The 18,327-nt window shown below is 37.5% G+C and overlaps 1 protein-coding gene across 1 annotated transcript in view; it reads left to right on the top strand.

Moving 5' to 3' along the window:
* LOC105391642 (myosin-I heavy chain) overlaps positions 1 to 18,327 on the top strand; it is a 69,694-nt gene that overhangs the window by 9,963 nt on the left and 41,404 nt on the right. The window contains exon 2 of the mRNA XM_048630102.1: positions 7,339 to 7,404. The gene's annotated coding sequence lies outside the window, so the exon portion shown is untranslated. The remainder of the gene's footprint in view (positions 1 to 7,338; positions 7,405 to 18,327) is intronic.

Raw genomic sequence — 18,327 nt, 5'->3', positions numbered from 1 at the left:
TTGCAATTTTATATTTTAACTGATTTCCGAGTATTATAAACGGTGGTTGTAGAAATTATGGCTATCACCTTCTACCATTCAAAACATCCTTTATAAAAGTTTTTTGGTAATTTCGTTCGACTTTACAAACTGACTCAACGATCAAAAATCCTCCTCACCCCAGTGACAGCATAATTTACCGTTTGTATTTTTTAACGAAATCCGAGGGATTAGTAGCAGGCAGGGGGCAGTGCGAAGCCAACACGCTATGTTTTAAACGAAAACAGCCTGGATTAAGTAATGGTGTGATTAGATTACTCACTGCTTTAGTTTTTATAAAATTCCACAAGTTTTAGTTAGTTTTAACTAAAAGTCTCATGTGTAGAAAACACCTTCATTTCCTTCACTTCATATCATACATAAACTACAATCGATGTTATCAAAATAAACCGCAAAGGCTTGACAAGAAAATTGCAAAAAAAGAAAGAAATAATATCAATATGATAGAGTGTCCGGAATAGCCCCCGTCGCGTGCGGCCGCGGCACTGGCGCTGGCTAATCGTAGTAATCTACGAGGCACGCTAAACTTACTACGGCATACGTGCTGCTACTCCTCTGGAGGGTTACTCTATCATCACAACCCATGACGTCCCCACTGCTGGGGCACGGGTCTCCTTCCAATGAAGGAAGGGTTTAGGCCTAGTCCACCACGCTGGCCTAGTGCGGGTTGGTGGACCCCAACACAAGCAAGCTTGTGCTGAGAGGGTTGTCGTGTAAGTGGGCAACCCGACTAGCTCGCGCAGTAGCGTATCGAAACTTAATTTTTCGTTATATAGAGTGACCCCCTGATCTATGACTCCGTAATACCAGTTTTACAAACACTATCGGGACGAGTAAACACATTATGAATTGCATTACTAACTGGTTTTTGCCGTGGCACTTGAATGATGTGATGAGCTCGCATTAATAAAGCGAAAGCGTAAAAAAACAAAGAAGTTTGTTCTATACCTTCAGCCTAGCTTATAAAAAATAATCTCAATTGTGAATGAAGGTGAAGATTTCAATCTATGATTGGTAGAGGGAAGAAGAAACGACGACTGTCAGTATTGTAAAATATTGCAGTTTACGTTTACAATATGTTTATTTTAAGTAACTACTGTACGGTAGATTCTAAAATCCAATTTTGTTTTTCAAACACACCTAAAACGACTACTTTATATCCACAGTCCTAAAAATATGTGTAATATTTCCCGCACAAGAATTCCTTTTATTATACATCACTGAAATAAAATAAAGCATACCTAAGCTAAAGTTGAATAACACCAAGAATGCTCATAATAATAACCTGCAGATGGAACAGGAGATGCTTGATGTTTACAGACAAACACTCGTACAAAAAGGTGTGCGCGCTCAACGCCTGTCTTGTTGCTCGTATCAACGCAATATCAACTCGCGGCAGAAGTCCAACTTTTTGCTAAATTAGTCTGTCTCCAGCTTTCTACGGCGACACGCTATGCAAATAACCGTACACGGTGCCATCTAATCAGAAAGATCGATCCCAAAGATAGCACCTTCGTGACGGAGTGCCATGTCTTTGATGTCTGCGTGGTTGAATTTTCACACGTGTCCGAAGCCTCGTAACGGTTCGTTTTCTGCGAAGTCTTGTCCGCCGATGGGAGTCGAAAGTACCGAAAAGGTGTGGCTATTTTTAGTCGGAAGTTTATGTTTACATTTCCGCCGTAAGAGATTCATGAAGGTATTGTTTTGGAGCGAGGTCCTTTGATTTTGGAATCTTTATCCGTGGCGACGTAAAAAACGTTAAATGTTTGAAGTCCTCCATCCTTTGCATATTTTATATTAGCCTGTATTATAGGTAGAACCCATTGAACTAATATTACTGGAGAACCCTATCTAATCGGAATACCAGGAAACGTCTATAAAGGGCACATAAACAGGGACACTAAGTAAATGCAGACATTATTGAGAATGGCCGCGCAACTGTCGCCGGCAGTAAATGTAAATAAAGCACTTCATTTATTTCCCTTTAGTTGATGGCTGGGGACAAGTTAACTGACTATCCATACGGCCACTATGCCAGTATTAATGATATTAAATATCTTAAAGCGATGCGTTTCTGATTTTTCAAATTGTACACGTAAAATACTTAATTGTATCAATTTGACTACCATACTAACATATTACTTTGAATTACTTATATAAAACTTAGATGAAGAAAGTTCTGAAGATCTTGATATGATTCGAGTATGAAAATTTAGCTTTATTACGTTTAAAACGTTACATTCATGCTAATAACCAACCCTCTTAGTGTCAGGACTCTCATATTTTTTCGTCCTACAACGTGTAATGTACGGTCGTTGCCCCGCAGCGGATTTGGAACGCAGCCAGGGAACCCGTGATGCATTGCCGATTTCAAAATATATGAGGATTTATGAAGTGGAAGTTCAGCTATTACCGTATGATTGCATCTGGCTGATTGTAGGTGACAGACAGCGAAGATGCAACAAGATATTTTATATGATACTTTATTGCACAAATATGAAATATAAGTGAACAAAAGGTGGACTTAATGCTGAAGCATTTTCTACCTGCCAACTTATAGGAGGTACAGGAAAATGGTATGGCGCTTTGTATTATTAAGGATCCAAACTGATGAAAGGTTTGGATTCTCATTTTTCTGTTCAGATCTTTGTATGAATATAAGGATAAAGATAAGATAAAAATTATTTATTTTTGACATGATGTCCTTTCTTAATTCTGGTCCTCTATTTACGCCAAAACTTTCCCATCTATTATTAAAATATGTATAAATTCACTTACCTACAAACAATCCAATCCTCCAAGAAATGCTCTGATAAACCAGCATGTGGTTTAAAATTAATTCTTTTCAAGTAAACGTTACAATGTTATGAAACTGTTAACTCTTTTCTTATGTACCTACTTTATCAATTTCTGCATACCAGCCATACCGGAGTATTAATTTCAGCTACGGTAACACATACTGACTGAATTACTGAACCGAACAGAGATGGCTTACAAAAAGGCAGAAATTCACAATCAACACTGAAAATAATGACTAGATAACTCATATCTGCTTCATTATTGCTTTTTTCCACGTGAGGCGCAAGACGGATGTATCTCATTGCGTCCAAAGCTTTAATGAGGGCTTCCTAATGAATTGAATGTACTTGCTTATGGTCAGAACACACACGTACTCACGCCTTGTACTAATGTACTCCCTTGCGGGGTAGGCAGAGGCGCATTGCTGCACCCACTTTTCACCAGAGTGTTATGTTAGTCCCAATGTAATAGGGGGCGGGCCTATTGCCATTTTACGGGCACATCCAAGACCCGAGAACAAATATATGTGTTTAAACAAATATCTGCCCCGGCCGGGAATCGAACCCGGGACCATCGGCTCAGTAGTCAGGTCACTAACCACTTCGCCATTCGGTCGTCTCACTAACCACTTCGCCATTCGGTCGTCTTAACCACTTCGCCATTCGGTCGTCTGAAGAACTGTTAATGGCCTTAATGGCCGGCCTGAATATACAAAATGGTATACAAAATATCAATTTGTGGTCGGTGATCTTTGTACTTGTTGAGTCCTCATTGACTCTACCTTTACCGCGAAGTTTGACTATGTTATCCACACTAGGTTAGACTATGTTAGCCACGCTACTTCACTTCACTATTAACGCTATTTCACTCTGTTAGGCACATCAACGGAGCCTGAGTAATCATCAGCAGTCGCCGCATTGGCTTACAGTAATGTACTAATATCTTTAAAATAAAAGTTACCATATCCACTCTTCTCCCCAGGAAATGTATTAAAGGGCCGGAATCGTTTAATAAAATTTTGTTTTTCTACTTGTCTAGATGTGCTTGTTTTGTTTGTAAGAGTGAGTAGGGGTGAATTACTTGCTCATTCATGAGAATGTTTTTTTTTTGCATTTAAGTAAATTGTTTTTGGACTATTCTGAAAACGTTTATTTTAACCTCTTTTGCGCATATGCAAAGAAGAACCATCCAAAAATACTCGCTGAATTTCATATAAAACCAACAAATGTTAACTTATATTTGTTTGTTTTGTTCTCATTACATAAGACATTGGTTTCACAACATGTACTTACACAGCATATTTTATAAACATTGTACAAAATAATATGAAGTAGAAGAAAATTCTCAAACGTAATACGAGTATACGAGGCCATCCATCTTTATTGCCCGCTAAAACTTGGAAGGAGGCGACGACCAAATAAATAGCAATTTCCAACTTAAAATCTCTTTGTAAGACATGCCACTTTTCGCTTCTTCAGAAAGATCATTTTATTATTCTCCTGTAGAAACTTTGTTTTGTGAAATTGAGGGCCTACACTTCATTTTTAATATAGACTATTGATAAATATCATCGTTTATTTAGTAGCTCATTAACCATAATTTTCATCTATCCTATGTGTTTCATCGGTCATTAAGCAGGCTAGTGATTAAGATTGTCTAACAAGAGTCGGATCCGCCGTCTAAATACCCAATCTACTGGTTCAATGGAGCGGCAACACGGATAATTCGAGTGTAGAGTCGTACAAACCGCGCAGTGTACCGCGTCGGATTCGTCTGAACAAATAATATTGTTACCAACTGTATGAAGGGTTATATTAAATGCATAATAATCTGATTTCAGGTCATTCCTAATCTAACTTGCCAACATTTCAAACACTTCGTCCCCTGAAAAGTTTTTAATTAAGCTGCAAATTTTGATAGAACAAGATACTTAAAATGTACTCGAAACAACAACAATATATAAACACCTATAAAAGAAATAGGCGGTGCAGGACTTTCACTTAGTAATTACTTATGTTGTAAGTGTAAGACATAACAACATCATAAAGAAGCGACACATATAAAAAACGACAGACACGACCCTATTTAAAGGCACCCGTTGTAATTTATCCACTATCTTTGTAAATACCATCGTATAAAATTCGATACTATCAATTTGGCTTGCATCACTGCACATAGTGCTGTACCTCAATGCGTATCGATAAAGACTATTGATAGGAATATTTAATCTTGAAAGTATTATCCGGATAAATATTTGATATTAAGATACTTGAAACAAGTTGCATAAGTTATAAAAGTGTAACTTTCGTGTTGATCCCATAAAACATAGTATTATTATAATGATTGAAATACATTATTTCAGTGCTTAGTTCCTATTGAATTCATTCCTCCTAATTTGATATGAAAATTAATCAGATCCTCTGCCGCGGCGTCACAGACGCTCGCTTCGAACGGGTACCTTTAGGATTGCTTTAATCCTAATCCTAACTAATATTATAAATGCGAAAGTATCTGTGTCTGTCTGTGTGTTACTCTTTCACGCCAAAACTACTGAACGGACTTGAATGAAATTTGGTACACACATGGTCTAGCTAGACCCTGGGAAAAAACATAGGCTATTTTTTATCCCGGAATTTCCCCGGGGAAACTTTTTAAGGCGAAGCGAAGCTCGCGGGAACAGCTAGTAGATTATATATAGGTACACCATACGATATTAAATTCGATAAGATACGATCGCAGCACTAACGTGCACATTATAATGCAAGGCGATTATTATCGTGGACCTCGTCGCCAATAATGACTGCCCCTTCCCATTGTTATTAAGAAAGTTGGACGGTAACATCTCGGAGAATACGAGTTTTTGCAAGGCACTGCACTGATACTACTGATAGTAGTTAATAAATAAGGTACTTATGTCTCTACCTGATGATGATTCTGAAGGCAAAAATTCTAATTTTAGTGCTGTCAAAACCTTAACGCACTATTTTTTATTCGAAAGATTCCGTAATTTTTATTTTCCACAAGCAAAATTTTCAATTTAACATAAGTATTTAATTAATGTACCTACTCTAGGAAGAATAGAAACACTACCCATACCCATATAATCAAAGATCCACACTAAACAGGACCCTATGTGCAGTATCAAAGTTGTGGATATCAATCCCGTTTCCGGTCAATCTTACAAATTCGAAATTTGAATTCAAATCGCGTATTCCCAGTTCAGAAACGATTCGTTGGTGACAAAAGATTATCCGTCAAACTGAATTCTTACACATGCAGATGGAATTTAACTCTTATCGTATACGAATTAAAGGCGATACAAAATCTTTTGGACATACAGAAATTACGCTTATAGTGTCCCCAGCACGTTGATGTGCCGCTATTTTCCGGCGTACCCGTCCGATTGTCGTTGGGTAAATTATAATAATTTCGCCTAATGGCCGCATAACGCATTTTTAATATTCACTGCAAAAGCGCGTCCAGGTGCTGTGTGCATACTAAATACTTACGCTCTGTTTAGTGTCTGATTTGGCGGTTTTTAGAAGAACTTTATTTGTTCTGGTACAAAGTGGGCCCTCTGCTTTCCCTGTATACCTCGTTTCAGATAAGATGATTCCTGTGACGTTATGGAGACGTTTTTGATTCTGTCTATCGATTTCTTTGGATACCATTTGACTTATAGCATTTTATTCTATGAGTCGTATCCAATAAAAATTTATTGATTCAGATTTCGGAATAGTATTTTTACTAATTGGAAAAATTGTGAACTGTCAAAGCAATCATGATAGCTTAAAATAGGTATAGAGGACAACTTGGACAGCGTTTTTTCTTTCGTTACTATACATAAAAAAGTGAGATATCGTAGGTTATATATGTTTGGTTTGGTCATATTATGATATGTTTGGTTTTAAATAAGCTTGTTCCGAGGAGGTAAAATTCACAACATAATCTGGATATTTCTACAAAGGCATAGTTGCGCTTATTTTGTCTAAGCTCTGCCGCAAACTCTTCCCTTGTAGAGTGGAAGTAGAGCATTGGAAGAGCCTATATTGTAAAATACTTACCTAAGAACTTCAGCTCACAATATGTTATCTATGAGAATATGTACTCCACTTCATGTCGTGAAAACATTACTACATACAAACTCGAATCTATACAAACTGTCTCAGCACAAGCTTGGCTGTGTTGGGGTCCACCAATCCGCACTAGGCCAGCGTGGTGGACTAGGCATAAACCCTTCCTTCATTGGAAGGAGACCCGTGCCCCAGCAGTGGGGACGTGATAGGTCTTGATGATGATACAAACTGTAATGAATGACCCACTTTTCAGCAATCGTATCACAATTATGAACTATTTTCAGTTAAAATCTAAATGGCTTTGTGAAAATCGTAAGATAAAATGCCGTTCAATCATGTTTAATAAAACAGTATTGGATCGTTTCACTTTCTTAATATCGCCATGTGTCAGCGTCACTAACAATTTAATATGTTTCTGTTTCAGATACGATAAAGATGTTTCTGCCGTGACGTGAAGACTTATCTCTGGACACACGGAGCCAAATAACAGGTGTGTGTGATGTCCTCCTCGGGGGTCTGTCTTTATTATACACTTGCGAGCAATGAAAAAGTTCCAGTCATATAGCACCAAATTACTCCTAAATGGAAAAGGATAATATATTGAAGCCGGAGCCGTCTGCAATATTGAATAACATTTAACAGCGCATCATATTACCAATTAATATGTGTTAAAAATTTTATTAAATGTAAAAAAAACTTGCTCGCGAGTGGTACTAGAATAGTCAACGAAGAAATCCTAAGTGTACATTACTTACTTCACTACTCATTATTCTCGGTATAACTAATACAGTAATTAACAATCATTCACATGCTCGCATGCGTTGTGTTCGTATGGAGGTCTAAAACCTCATACGACGATGATGCCTCGACATCTGATTCACAGCTCGTCCATAAACTACCACCTTTTCTATTCCGCTCATAAGCTTCGCGACGGAGAAGGATAGCATTACATTTCCCTGTTGGGTGTTGGCAGTTTTGAAGCAAATCGTGGCTCACCATAACAGTTGACAATAGACAATGGTGGCTGTTTGATATTCCGGATGAGGAGTCGTGTTGTTGTGTTCGGACGTGCAGGTGCAGTGGGCCTCACCATACAATCAACGTGCACTTCAATTTTAGCCCTTCAGTGGGTAGGTATCTATTAATAAAGTATTGTGCACCTTACTGTTATGATTTGGGTAAACTAACGCAACGCTACGATAATTTACGAAACCAATTTGATCGAAATAACTTCAAATTATGCATCTGACTAACTGATGACGATGTCTGCACATACTGTCCCTTTACCAAATCTGATTCTCACATTGATTCAGTCCAATAACCCTGCAATACGAATGTGTGGTATAATAGGCCAAGTGTCTCATCTTCCACTTTTCCAGTCACTTGATTCTGTAGTGGCGGCCCAGATCCACGACCAACTGATTATAAACCTTCCAGTCATCATCATTAATGTGGGATGGCTTTATTGTACAGAGGAAATACATTTAAGGATTGTTGCAATTGAAATGTCGCTCTTACCACGTATGTATTTTGAACGGAACGGCACTTTAAAAGTCTTAGCAATCTCTACCTACGTTTATGATGAATGGATTGGATTGGTCCTGTATAATATATTTAGGTTCCTTAGGGTTATATACCTACTGCATTGATGGCAATTTTGGGTGCAGTCACGTTCATTCGTTCCGTCAAAGTTCATGTCTTGATCGATAATAAGAGTCTGTAGCTCAGACCGAGATCGTAATTCAGAATACAAAGTAATACGAAAAGCTTTAACTTCTGTTAGCTCGTTCAATCATTCGTGTAGCCTGTAAGTTACACATCAATCATTTCGATATCGGTTGTATGTTTAATACGAGATTCGGAACACAATAATATTTAAACATGTGTGTTTTCAAACGGGAACACCCAAATATTCCGAAAAACTTTTTTCCGAATTTTATAACACCGAATATGTAATTTACGAAATATTGCAATACCGATTTTTTTTAATACCGAATTATAAAAATCACGAAAATTATAATTTCGAATATTATAATCACGAACATTTGTTATTACGATTGTTAAATATACGAACGTTAAAAAATACGATTACTTTAATATACGAAAAATTAAATCACGATTTATTATAATCACGAAAAATTAAAATCCCGATAGGAAATATGATAATTCGTGATTTTGACAAAAAAACATAAACGTCTTTAAAACTTTAGAGCCAAAACCAAAAGATAGGTGCAACGACGAGCAAAGCGAGGAGGAGCGTGTTAGGTGCACATAGATATCGAAAAACAAAGCGGAGCGGAGCGCAGCGAAGCGGAGCGGAGCGTTTTAAATATAGAGTAAACATTTTGTTGAATAGTAAACTATTTGTAGTATTTGTTGTTAAGTTACAGAACAAAGCAATACAATTGCTCGGATTTTTCGGTATTTAACCTTAAAAAGCTTAGGACCTAAACCTAAAGATAGGTGCGACGACGAGCAAAGCGAGGAGGAGCGTGTTAGGTGCACATAGATATCAAAAAACAAAGCGGAGCGCAGCGAAGCGGAGCGGAGCGTTTCATATAATATAGCTTATTTTTTTTTCGTTTGTATATGGATAATGCTGTTAATAAACACACTATTCCTAATAGATGACTATTTCTTGTTCACTAAGAAACATTCGGGAATTTGTATTTTCGGAATATTAAAACTTCGGAATTCGTAATTTTAACAATTCGATATAATAAAAAATCGTACTTTGAAACATCGAAATAATAATATTCGGAAAAATGACTTTCGTCATTTTAATAAATCTGTTGTTTGAAATTTCGTTTATTATACTATTCGTGATTTTCGCTATTCGGAAACTTAAAATTCTGGATTGTGAATTATTCGGAACTATGAAATTCGTAATTATGAAAATCGTTATTTTCATATTCGTAAGAAAGTAATTCGGAATTCTGTAGCGTACCCGTTTTCAAACATATTTAATGTTAGTTTGTCGTAATCTTAACACGTGTTCATCACACTTTTTGAATCTATTTGCAATCATTTGAAGTCTTCCCGATTTCACAATCTGCTAACCGTTTAAGACAATCTTCGGAAGTCACACATGTTCACTTTCGCATCAGCTATGTAATACTAACAATATTCGGATATCCTGTCGGCATTTCTCACGGACATGACGTATCGAACATTCTAGTCTCGTCGGTTCAATTGAAACGGCGTATTTAAATACAAAGCACGGTGCAGAAGCGCGTTGGATCTGTTAACCCTTTAGAAGTCACGGAAGCCTCTTGAGTATGCGCTGACGTGCTACCGACCTAATTTCAGTACATTGTGGATGAGTGTCTTTATGTGGCCTGTTTCGACATGTGGCGGTTGAGTTAATCTCAATTATAGATATTAAATGGGCTTTATGCTTGAGAAACTTCATGTTATAGTATAGATATGTGAGGACTTGTGAGTCAGCATCTCGTGCAACTTGGGTGGTAACAGTCTGAATTATTTATCATTCATGTGAAAACATTTAAAACCGCCTTTCAAAAGATTAGAAGAGTATGAGTATTTAGGCTTCAGTTTTTTAGTAATAAAAAAAGAAACAAACAACAAAAACCGCAGCCCTAATTTTAACCCTTAACTACCCACAAGCCACAGAATAGCTACTTAAGCAGCTCCGACCTAATTATTCGGCCTCCGCGCTGACTCGACAGTCATCCCCGTCCAACCGGTTGACTGATTAGTCGGCCAACTTGTCGTCTTGTAAAAGCTTTTTGTATTTAAATTTGATCCTTGTCAACTTAAGATGAAAACTCTGTCATCTATAATACTAGTAAAACAATAAGCTGTGTTCTGTAACCGTAATAACACAAAAGAAAAGAAAATCTTACACCCCAGAGGCAACTAGGCACTCAACAAATCGAATGAAAAGTTTTTCGCACTCAACAGTTATATCGAGGTATACAATACCCGCTTTTCCGTTCCACAGCTAATCTGTGATGGAAATGCTTTTACCCGCGTAACTGTTCGCAGAGTAGCTGAGCTTGGTCTGTGTGTGTCCTATTTAGCGTACTTCGGCCTGCGGGGTGCATCCTGGGGGCTGTTCTAAATTCTAAATGGCTATATTGCAGTTGCAGCATTGCATCGTCATATTCATCATGTCTTCTTACGAGAGGGTGACACATTCATGAGATTCATGATTTATATCAGTGCTGCATTGTGGAGTAACTAAAAGCTTTAACCCTTCATTTGGCGATGGAAATTGTTTTGAAAAACCCATTTATTAAGGCTGACTGCGAAAACCAATTAAATTTACTGACTAAAGTGAATTCACCTTTTGAGTTTTGCAATTCGATTTACCCACTTCTGCTCTAAGCAAATACCTAATGATGGTAGGTATATTACCTGTAAATATGGACGACATGATTTTATTAATTCGTTTAACGGGTCAAAATTACCTCACTTATTACAACAACATGCCATATTATGGTGCTATTTAGTCAAATATGAGCGTCACCGCAACCTGCGTGACACCAGTGGGCTCGGCTCAGGATGAATATGAATATACCATTCTGTTTATCGTTTAACCTTATTCTTTGTACTCTTTACATGCATGACGCGTCATGACGCTGCTAAATAACCTTTTTATTTCCGGAGTAAAATAACATTGTACTCTATTTTGGCCTTAATTTAGCTTAGATTTAAGTGTGTACTTTGAAACCAATATAAATGTGACTTTATTTTCAGCTTTAAATTCTTGTTAGGTCCTCAACTTAATTAAGTTTGGGTTTGATAAGTTTATAAATTTGGCACGCTTCTTACTTCCAACTTTTGGAGGCTATAATAATTTATTATCTTCCTTAAACTTTTTTTATTTTTTCTCCGCTTCTAAACTTTTCTACAATTTAGATTGTTTGATCACCTTAGGAATTTCCAATATACTGTGTGATTCCATAAATCCATAATCCACAAGCTTTCAGGCCACGACAAGGCAAACGTAGTGTGGGACGCCCTCCGGCTAGATGGGGTGACGACTTACGAAAGGTGGCTAGGTATGATTGGATGTGGAAAGCTAAAGATCGCATCCAGTGGCGTGCTTTGGGAGAGTCCGTCGAGACGTCCAACAGTGGAATAGGCTGATGATGATGACAAGCTTTCAGACTCAAACAAAACCGTTCAACTTCCGTTGCAAGTTTCAGTTCGGTTACCGGCGTCGCGTCAGCGCCTCGAATGTGTGACGTGTGAATTTTTAACACACTGTATATGTGCAATATAATAAAAGGTGCCAGGTTTCTAGGGCGTGCCTAGAGCTCCAATTCCGTTGACCCAATTCCGGGGGTCATAGCTGGAACAGGAATATCTGAGGCTGCGGGTAATTCCGAATCTAGTGACAAATAATGCGCTCCGCTCATGACCTGGTTCTAATGTCGATGTAATTAATTTCCCTCCAGCGTGCTTCGCTGTGTGCATAATTGAAGCCCCAATTTTGTCAATCAAGGAAAACTGATAGGTCTTTTTCACGTGCTATAAAATGCGCAGTTGTAAAGTTTTGTATTGTAATGCCTTTGAAACGTGATCTAATAATAAGAATAATATTGTTTGGTCACAACTAGGTTAAGAAACCATTTGTTTTCTATTCCAAAATATTATTCTCAAGCATTTTTTTTGTAAAAAACGCTTGCTCTAAAACTGAAAATCTTAAGCTTGCTGAGGTGGCATGACAAACAACCCCGAGTATCCCAGACTGTTCGCACAATGAACTCGAGGCTCCCGCCAGCTCACCACCCTTTGTCTAGGATCTAGGCCGAACTATTTATTTGGATGCGACTGAGTCCATTCGGAATTTTCTATTATATTTGTTTGCTCGTATTTGGGCTGCTGGAAGTTGTATAATTTACGTTAGATGTGGTCAGAATCCTGAAATTTCATGTGTCTATTTCATATAACGCAGAAAGTTTCCATCTATGGATTTTGTTAGGTTAACGACAAATGACTATTTGCTACCTATTTTTGGTACTCTAATCGTAGAAAAACTGGATGAGTGTTATGTCCCTAGCCTGACTAAATCAGAGGAGAACTAATAATTACACACCAAACATAGCCCAAACTATTTCTAAACTTCAGAAATCCGTCAGCCGCAAACCATCAACCATGTGTTTTATTTTCAATAATAATGAGGAACAAATAACAAAAGCCGTAGGTCCCTTCGTACACCGTTCGCGACTATTGCACCCAACCCCCCCGCAGCTAACGTATTATTTCCACAGAGGAACAGCAGCAAGTAATACTTTTGCTCAGTCTACGGACCACGCTTTGTGTTCCAATCGCGGGCCCATTCATGGTCTGTGCTTTTTAGTTTCTTTCAGTGGATGCAGCCGCTTTTTATCCTTGCCGTTGTGATGGATACCTCTGAAGTATTATATCTATACTTAGGTGGTCGTAGTTCGGGCTCTGTTTTATTTTAATCCTTTGTTTCTTGTATGAACTATGCAAAGTTAATCCGCCTTTCCATCCCGTAAGCCGTTCAATATGTACTTTGTACATATATATTGTCATCATTAATACAAACCCATCACGTCCTCACTGCTGGGGCACGCGGGTCTCCTTCCCATGGAGCAAGGATTAATTACCTTAATCGACCACGCGGGCCTAGTACGGGTTGGTGGATCACAACACAAGCAAGCTCGTGCTGAGCGTTGTCGGTTATGTTAAATCTGCTCGAAGGCCTCTTAACCAGGCTTCACGACTGCTGCCGAAACAGGAACCGGCACTCATCATGCACTAGTATTAGTAGTAGTAGTATAACTTTGTTGTACATAAAACCCTTAAAATAACATTTAAGACTTAAAATCTATAATACAATAAGAGGGGCCTTATCGCTAAAATCTATTCCACTAGGTATATCAATACATGGTGAAGTTTCTGCAACAGTGCCCGTGCGCAATGCACAATGCGCAATGCGCATGTCTCGCACACTCGCGGCAGTCGCGGCGCGGGTGCCAATTTGACCACGAATACGCCGGAACGGTTGACTCGCCCTAATAAACTTGCCCACATATTAAATACTTTATTCAATTTGCGGATGCCACCGCAATTGTTCCTATTATGCCTCTAGAACACAGCTAAGATGCTCCTTTGGAATGTTTCAAGCCAATTTAGATGTTACGTGCTCTAGTTAAGGGTTAGAATTTTGCAACACTCGCACGGGATAGATTTAACACATTTCGCTCGTCTATTTTTTTTAGGTCACGATGAGACATTTATCTGGTTTAAGTGTTAAATTGTATTAGGTATAAGTGTGATGTTTGATGTAATATGAAATAAAAAAATAATGTGTACTTATATCAACAATTTATTTGAATGTTTTTATACAGTACTAAAACAGAACAGACACTGATATGATTGGGTTTTATATTTATTGCAAAGCTGCATACAGAGGAGGAATAAGTACTGTCGGAACCTATACCCATAGAGACTTGGTAATAAAAGTCGTTCATGGGTTCTAAAACAAATGAATGTGGTTCTAAGTTTACTTTAACGATCCATGTGATCCGAAGAAACACAGATTTCTTTCTTCTATCTGTACATAAATTTAAATAGTTGAAAGAACACTTGGTAGATATAACATATATTTATACTTTACGTAGTAGGTATTTCTTGCCATAAGTCTCTATGACTTGACTTCATAATTAGAAGTAGGTAATTAATTCTACGGGGTTATTTCGTCCTATACATACGCAATTGCACAATACTTTTTTTATTTATCCATCATATAAATTATGACCGGCTCTGTCTCATTCCCAGCTCTACTGGCGCTTATTTCTGACCGTAACCAATACGGCTCGGTTATGGCAATTAGATAACAAGAAGATTTATAGCCGCACCACCGTCGCACGCGCAACGCGCATTCGTGCACGAGGGCTACTCCATATTGACGAAAAACGAACGAACGACAGCTTTCGTGCAATCGACACGTTTAATACAAAGTAACAGAGTCGTGGCTCGTTCTGCATCGCTTCGAAACTTTATATTTCGTTTTATAAAGTGACCCTCCAGGGAAGGAAGTAAAAAAACTAATCAACTTATTTCGTGCTTCTAACGATGTTCTGGCTTCTGGTGCGCTTTTTATTAGTATTTATGGCCATTAGTTGGGTCAGATTACGATGTAGAAGGCATCCTTTTTTGAGCTTTAAAATAGATATTCGCCTTTTCTAGTCAAAGAAAAGATCACCGGATCAGCTGATCGTAAACTTTAATTTAAGATTAAAATATATACATAGGTGGACACAATTTGGGTTTTCTCATCCTAAAACAGATGCCAGCCAGTTTATCGACTACTTCCGCCTACGAATACTTGTAAAGTAGCAGTTTTAGTAACAGGGGATTAAAGGCATAAAGTATGGCCTAAAAATAATGTTAGGATTGACACACTCCGTAACCTCGAGAGATTTTAGTGGCTGAAAGAGGACAGTCAAGTCACTGGGCTTTTCCATTTTTCTAACAAAACTATCTGGGCCACTTACACCAACATATTAAATCTAGATTTAGTGTTAAATCTCGATTTATGCCATAAATTTATAAATATGTTTCTGAAATCGAGATTTTACACTAAATCTAGATTTAACACTTTGGTGCATGTCAGCCGTCTCTACATTACCTACTTATGCGGGAAAACTGTAACTTTCATAAAGGCATGGGCAGTCGGGCAATGCATCTATCGATTTCGACATTATATAAGTATGTCTTCACAATTATTAGAGCTGAAGTCGAGCGCCTGAAGCCTGAAGCGGAAGCCAGCCTGTCGAGGCGTTCGCTTGTCGCCACATCCGGGGGTTCACTCCTGCTTTACCTGATATATCGTAGCCGTCAAGCTGATAATACTCTATTGCTCTAGATTCTGGACTTCTTGCTTCTTTTCTTATCAAGTCAGTCTAGTCGAAATGAAGGCAGTACGTCTAGTACAGGTTTGATTGTCGAAAACTATAAAAGCTTCAGCTTTCTCGCATACAAAGTAGAAACTATCACGAAACTTTTGAGTGATGAATAATGTAATGTAATAATGTAAGTGGTGAGTAATGTATGCAGGTGAACGAAGAAAACCAAAACATTATTCTTTTACGTAAATTGCAAAACCCGTACTAGAGGCTCATGTCAAAAATGATTTTTATCCCTTTTTTTTCTTGTATGGCGCGCCATAGTACCGCGTTTGATCAATGCTTGAGGCGCACGCTATAGTACGGCTATTTATCACTCCATATCGAGCGCGGTATAGAGTTCGGCTTTTTATCACTGCTGGTCGCGTGAACCATAGTACGGACCCTACAGGAAATTAACTGCATTATGTGACACGTCCACAACATTATAAGCTTAGATGCTCCTATTGGGTCAATGGGTTTATTGGTCTGTGGTTTTCCGGCCTCGTCTAAACATTATTTAATATTTTATACGTATTTATATTTTTTATTTTTACTTTAATTTATGGGATTTAATAACAACTTATACCTGAAGTACGAAAAGCTGCTTTGCGCGTAACTTAACTAGTAAACGTGTTTAGAATTTCTTCTTGAATCGCTTCGAAATAGTCTGATGATGTTTTTCCTTCATCATGTTTTTCTCATATTGTTTTGTATTAACAAAAGCACTTGTTTTTTCTTCTTTTCATCTTATATGTAGTTAGTATTTACTGTCCATTCCCTCATTTAGATCATCTCGACAACTCTGCCATTATTCTTATCAGTATCCAAAGTTACCATTCAACTGAAGCGGCCCGCAGTAAAGCACCTATGGAAAACGTTTCTAACTTCATAATATCTCAATCAGAAAACCAATATCGGTACATTTGCCGACGCTTGCCCGCCGGCGACCAATTACAACGGTGTTATGAGTTTATAGCCCTGTGTGTTTGTGTTTAGATCCAACACCGCCTTTTATTGTGGCCAATAAAACGCTACAGATTATTCCGTTAAACGAAGCTAATGTAATAATGAATGCTGTTATTTGGTTAAAAATAGAAAATCTTGTTAATTCTGCAGTTTGGCATTAGACAGTTTGTCTTCAAAATGTTTTCTAGATTAATTGCAGTTGATTATTTATGAAATATAGCAAGTAATATGATCACTTATACAACAGCGAACACCTGAAATGCAAGATCGACATATTTATTGTAGGTTGTTAGCTATTTACTTCACAATAAATATCAAAGTGATGCGAGGTAATGATAAATTAAACATACTTGTTGATGATTTGAAGAGGTTTTCGTGAAACATTCATCTTTTTTTTTGTTGTTTGTAAGCTTTTATGGTATATGGTCCCACTGACAATGTCAAGATTAAACTGTTTGTTTTACAATAGAGCATTCTAGAACAATAATATTTTTGGTTACACTTTATTTATGTCCGTTAAACTTTTACTTTAAAAGAAATTCCCATAGCCCAACATGGATAGCTACGATGGTATAGAGGAGTGAAGTTGATGGCGTTAAAATATTGCTGAAACGTGACTTCAAAAAAGTTTTTCACAAATTCAGCGGCCTGAACTTTGAACTATCTCTTTGCAGTGAACACAACCTACTCCACTGAATTCATGTTGAGTTTATTTATTCATTTGTGTTTGTCAGCGAATTTCCCCCTTTTCAGGCAAACTGAAGCTTTAATTCGTATTTACGTTAGGCCGGCTTCCGCTTTCCGCCTTTCCTGTTGTTTATTCAATTCTGAACTTTTGGCCGAAAAACGGGTTTTTAGATTAAGTTTAAATATTTTGTCATATTAAATCTTCATCATCATCGTTATCACTATTAGAATGTATGCCAGTCAACAGATAAATAGTTTATAGATTCTACAGTTAACTAACCATTACCTCAAATTAAATGAACACATCTACGTACTAATAAGCCGCAGTTAAACCATAATTCAAACAGTTTTATTGTGGTGCAGTAAAATCCTCTATCCACACGTTTGTTTAAACCTCCTTAGCCGTTTATAACCCGGGATTAGTGTCAGGCCGGCGACACGCTTAACCAATAATCCTTGCCCTGTGTGTGCCATATATTTTTCTTTACTAGAAAAATGTAACTTGACAAAAATGATAAATACACAATGTTGCTTATGTCTGTCTCATCTTAATGTTGTGTGTTTATGTAATTTTTAAACTTAATGTTAGTAATCTTGCTGTGTAACCTATGTACAGTGCTCCAAAATTGATAATGCGCATAGAAATCTTTGACAGATCGGTGGTTTTCGATTATGTGACACATGATATTGACTCCTATTTCTTTCGAACAAGGTGCAAAATGCAAGTGTTTTTTAAGGCTCATACGATTTAATCATTCGGGTGTGAAGATCTGCATGTGCATTATTAATTTTGGACAAGTGTGTTGTGTTAAGTAAATAAATAACTTATCTATCTATCAAAAATAACCTTCGCTATATTGATAAGTACT

This window comes from Plutella xylostella, chromosome 25, assembly GCF_932276165.1.
Source record: "Plutella xylostella chromosome 25, ilPluXylo3.1, whole genome shotgun sequence".
In the NCBI taxonomy this organism is placed as follows: Eukaryota; Metazoa; Arthropoda; class Insecta; order Lepidoptera; family Plutellidae; genus Plutella; species Plutella xylostella.
The sequence above is the reverse complement of the archived record's forward strand: the minus strand, read 5'-3'. Positions and strand labels throughout refer to the sequence as shown.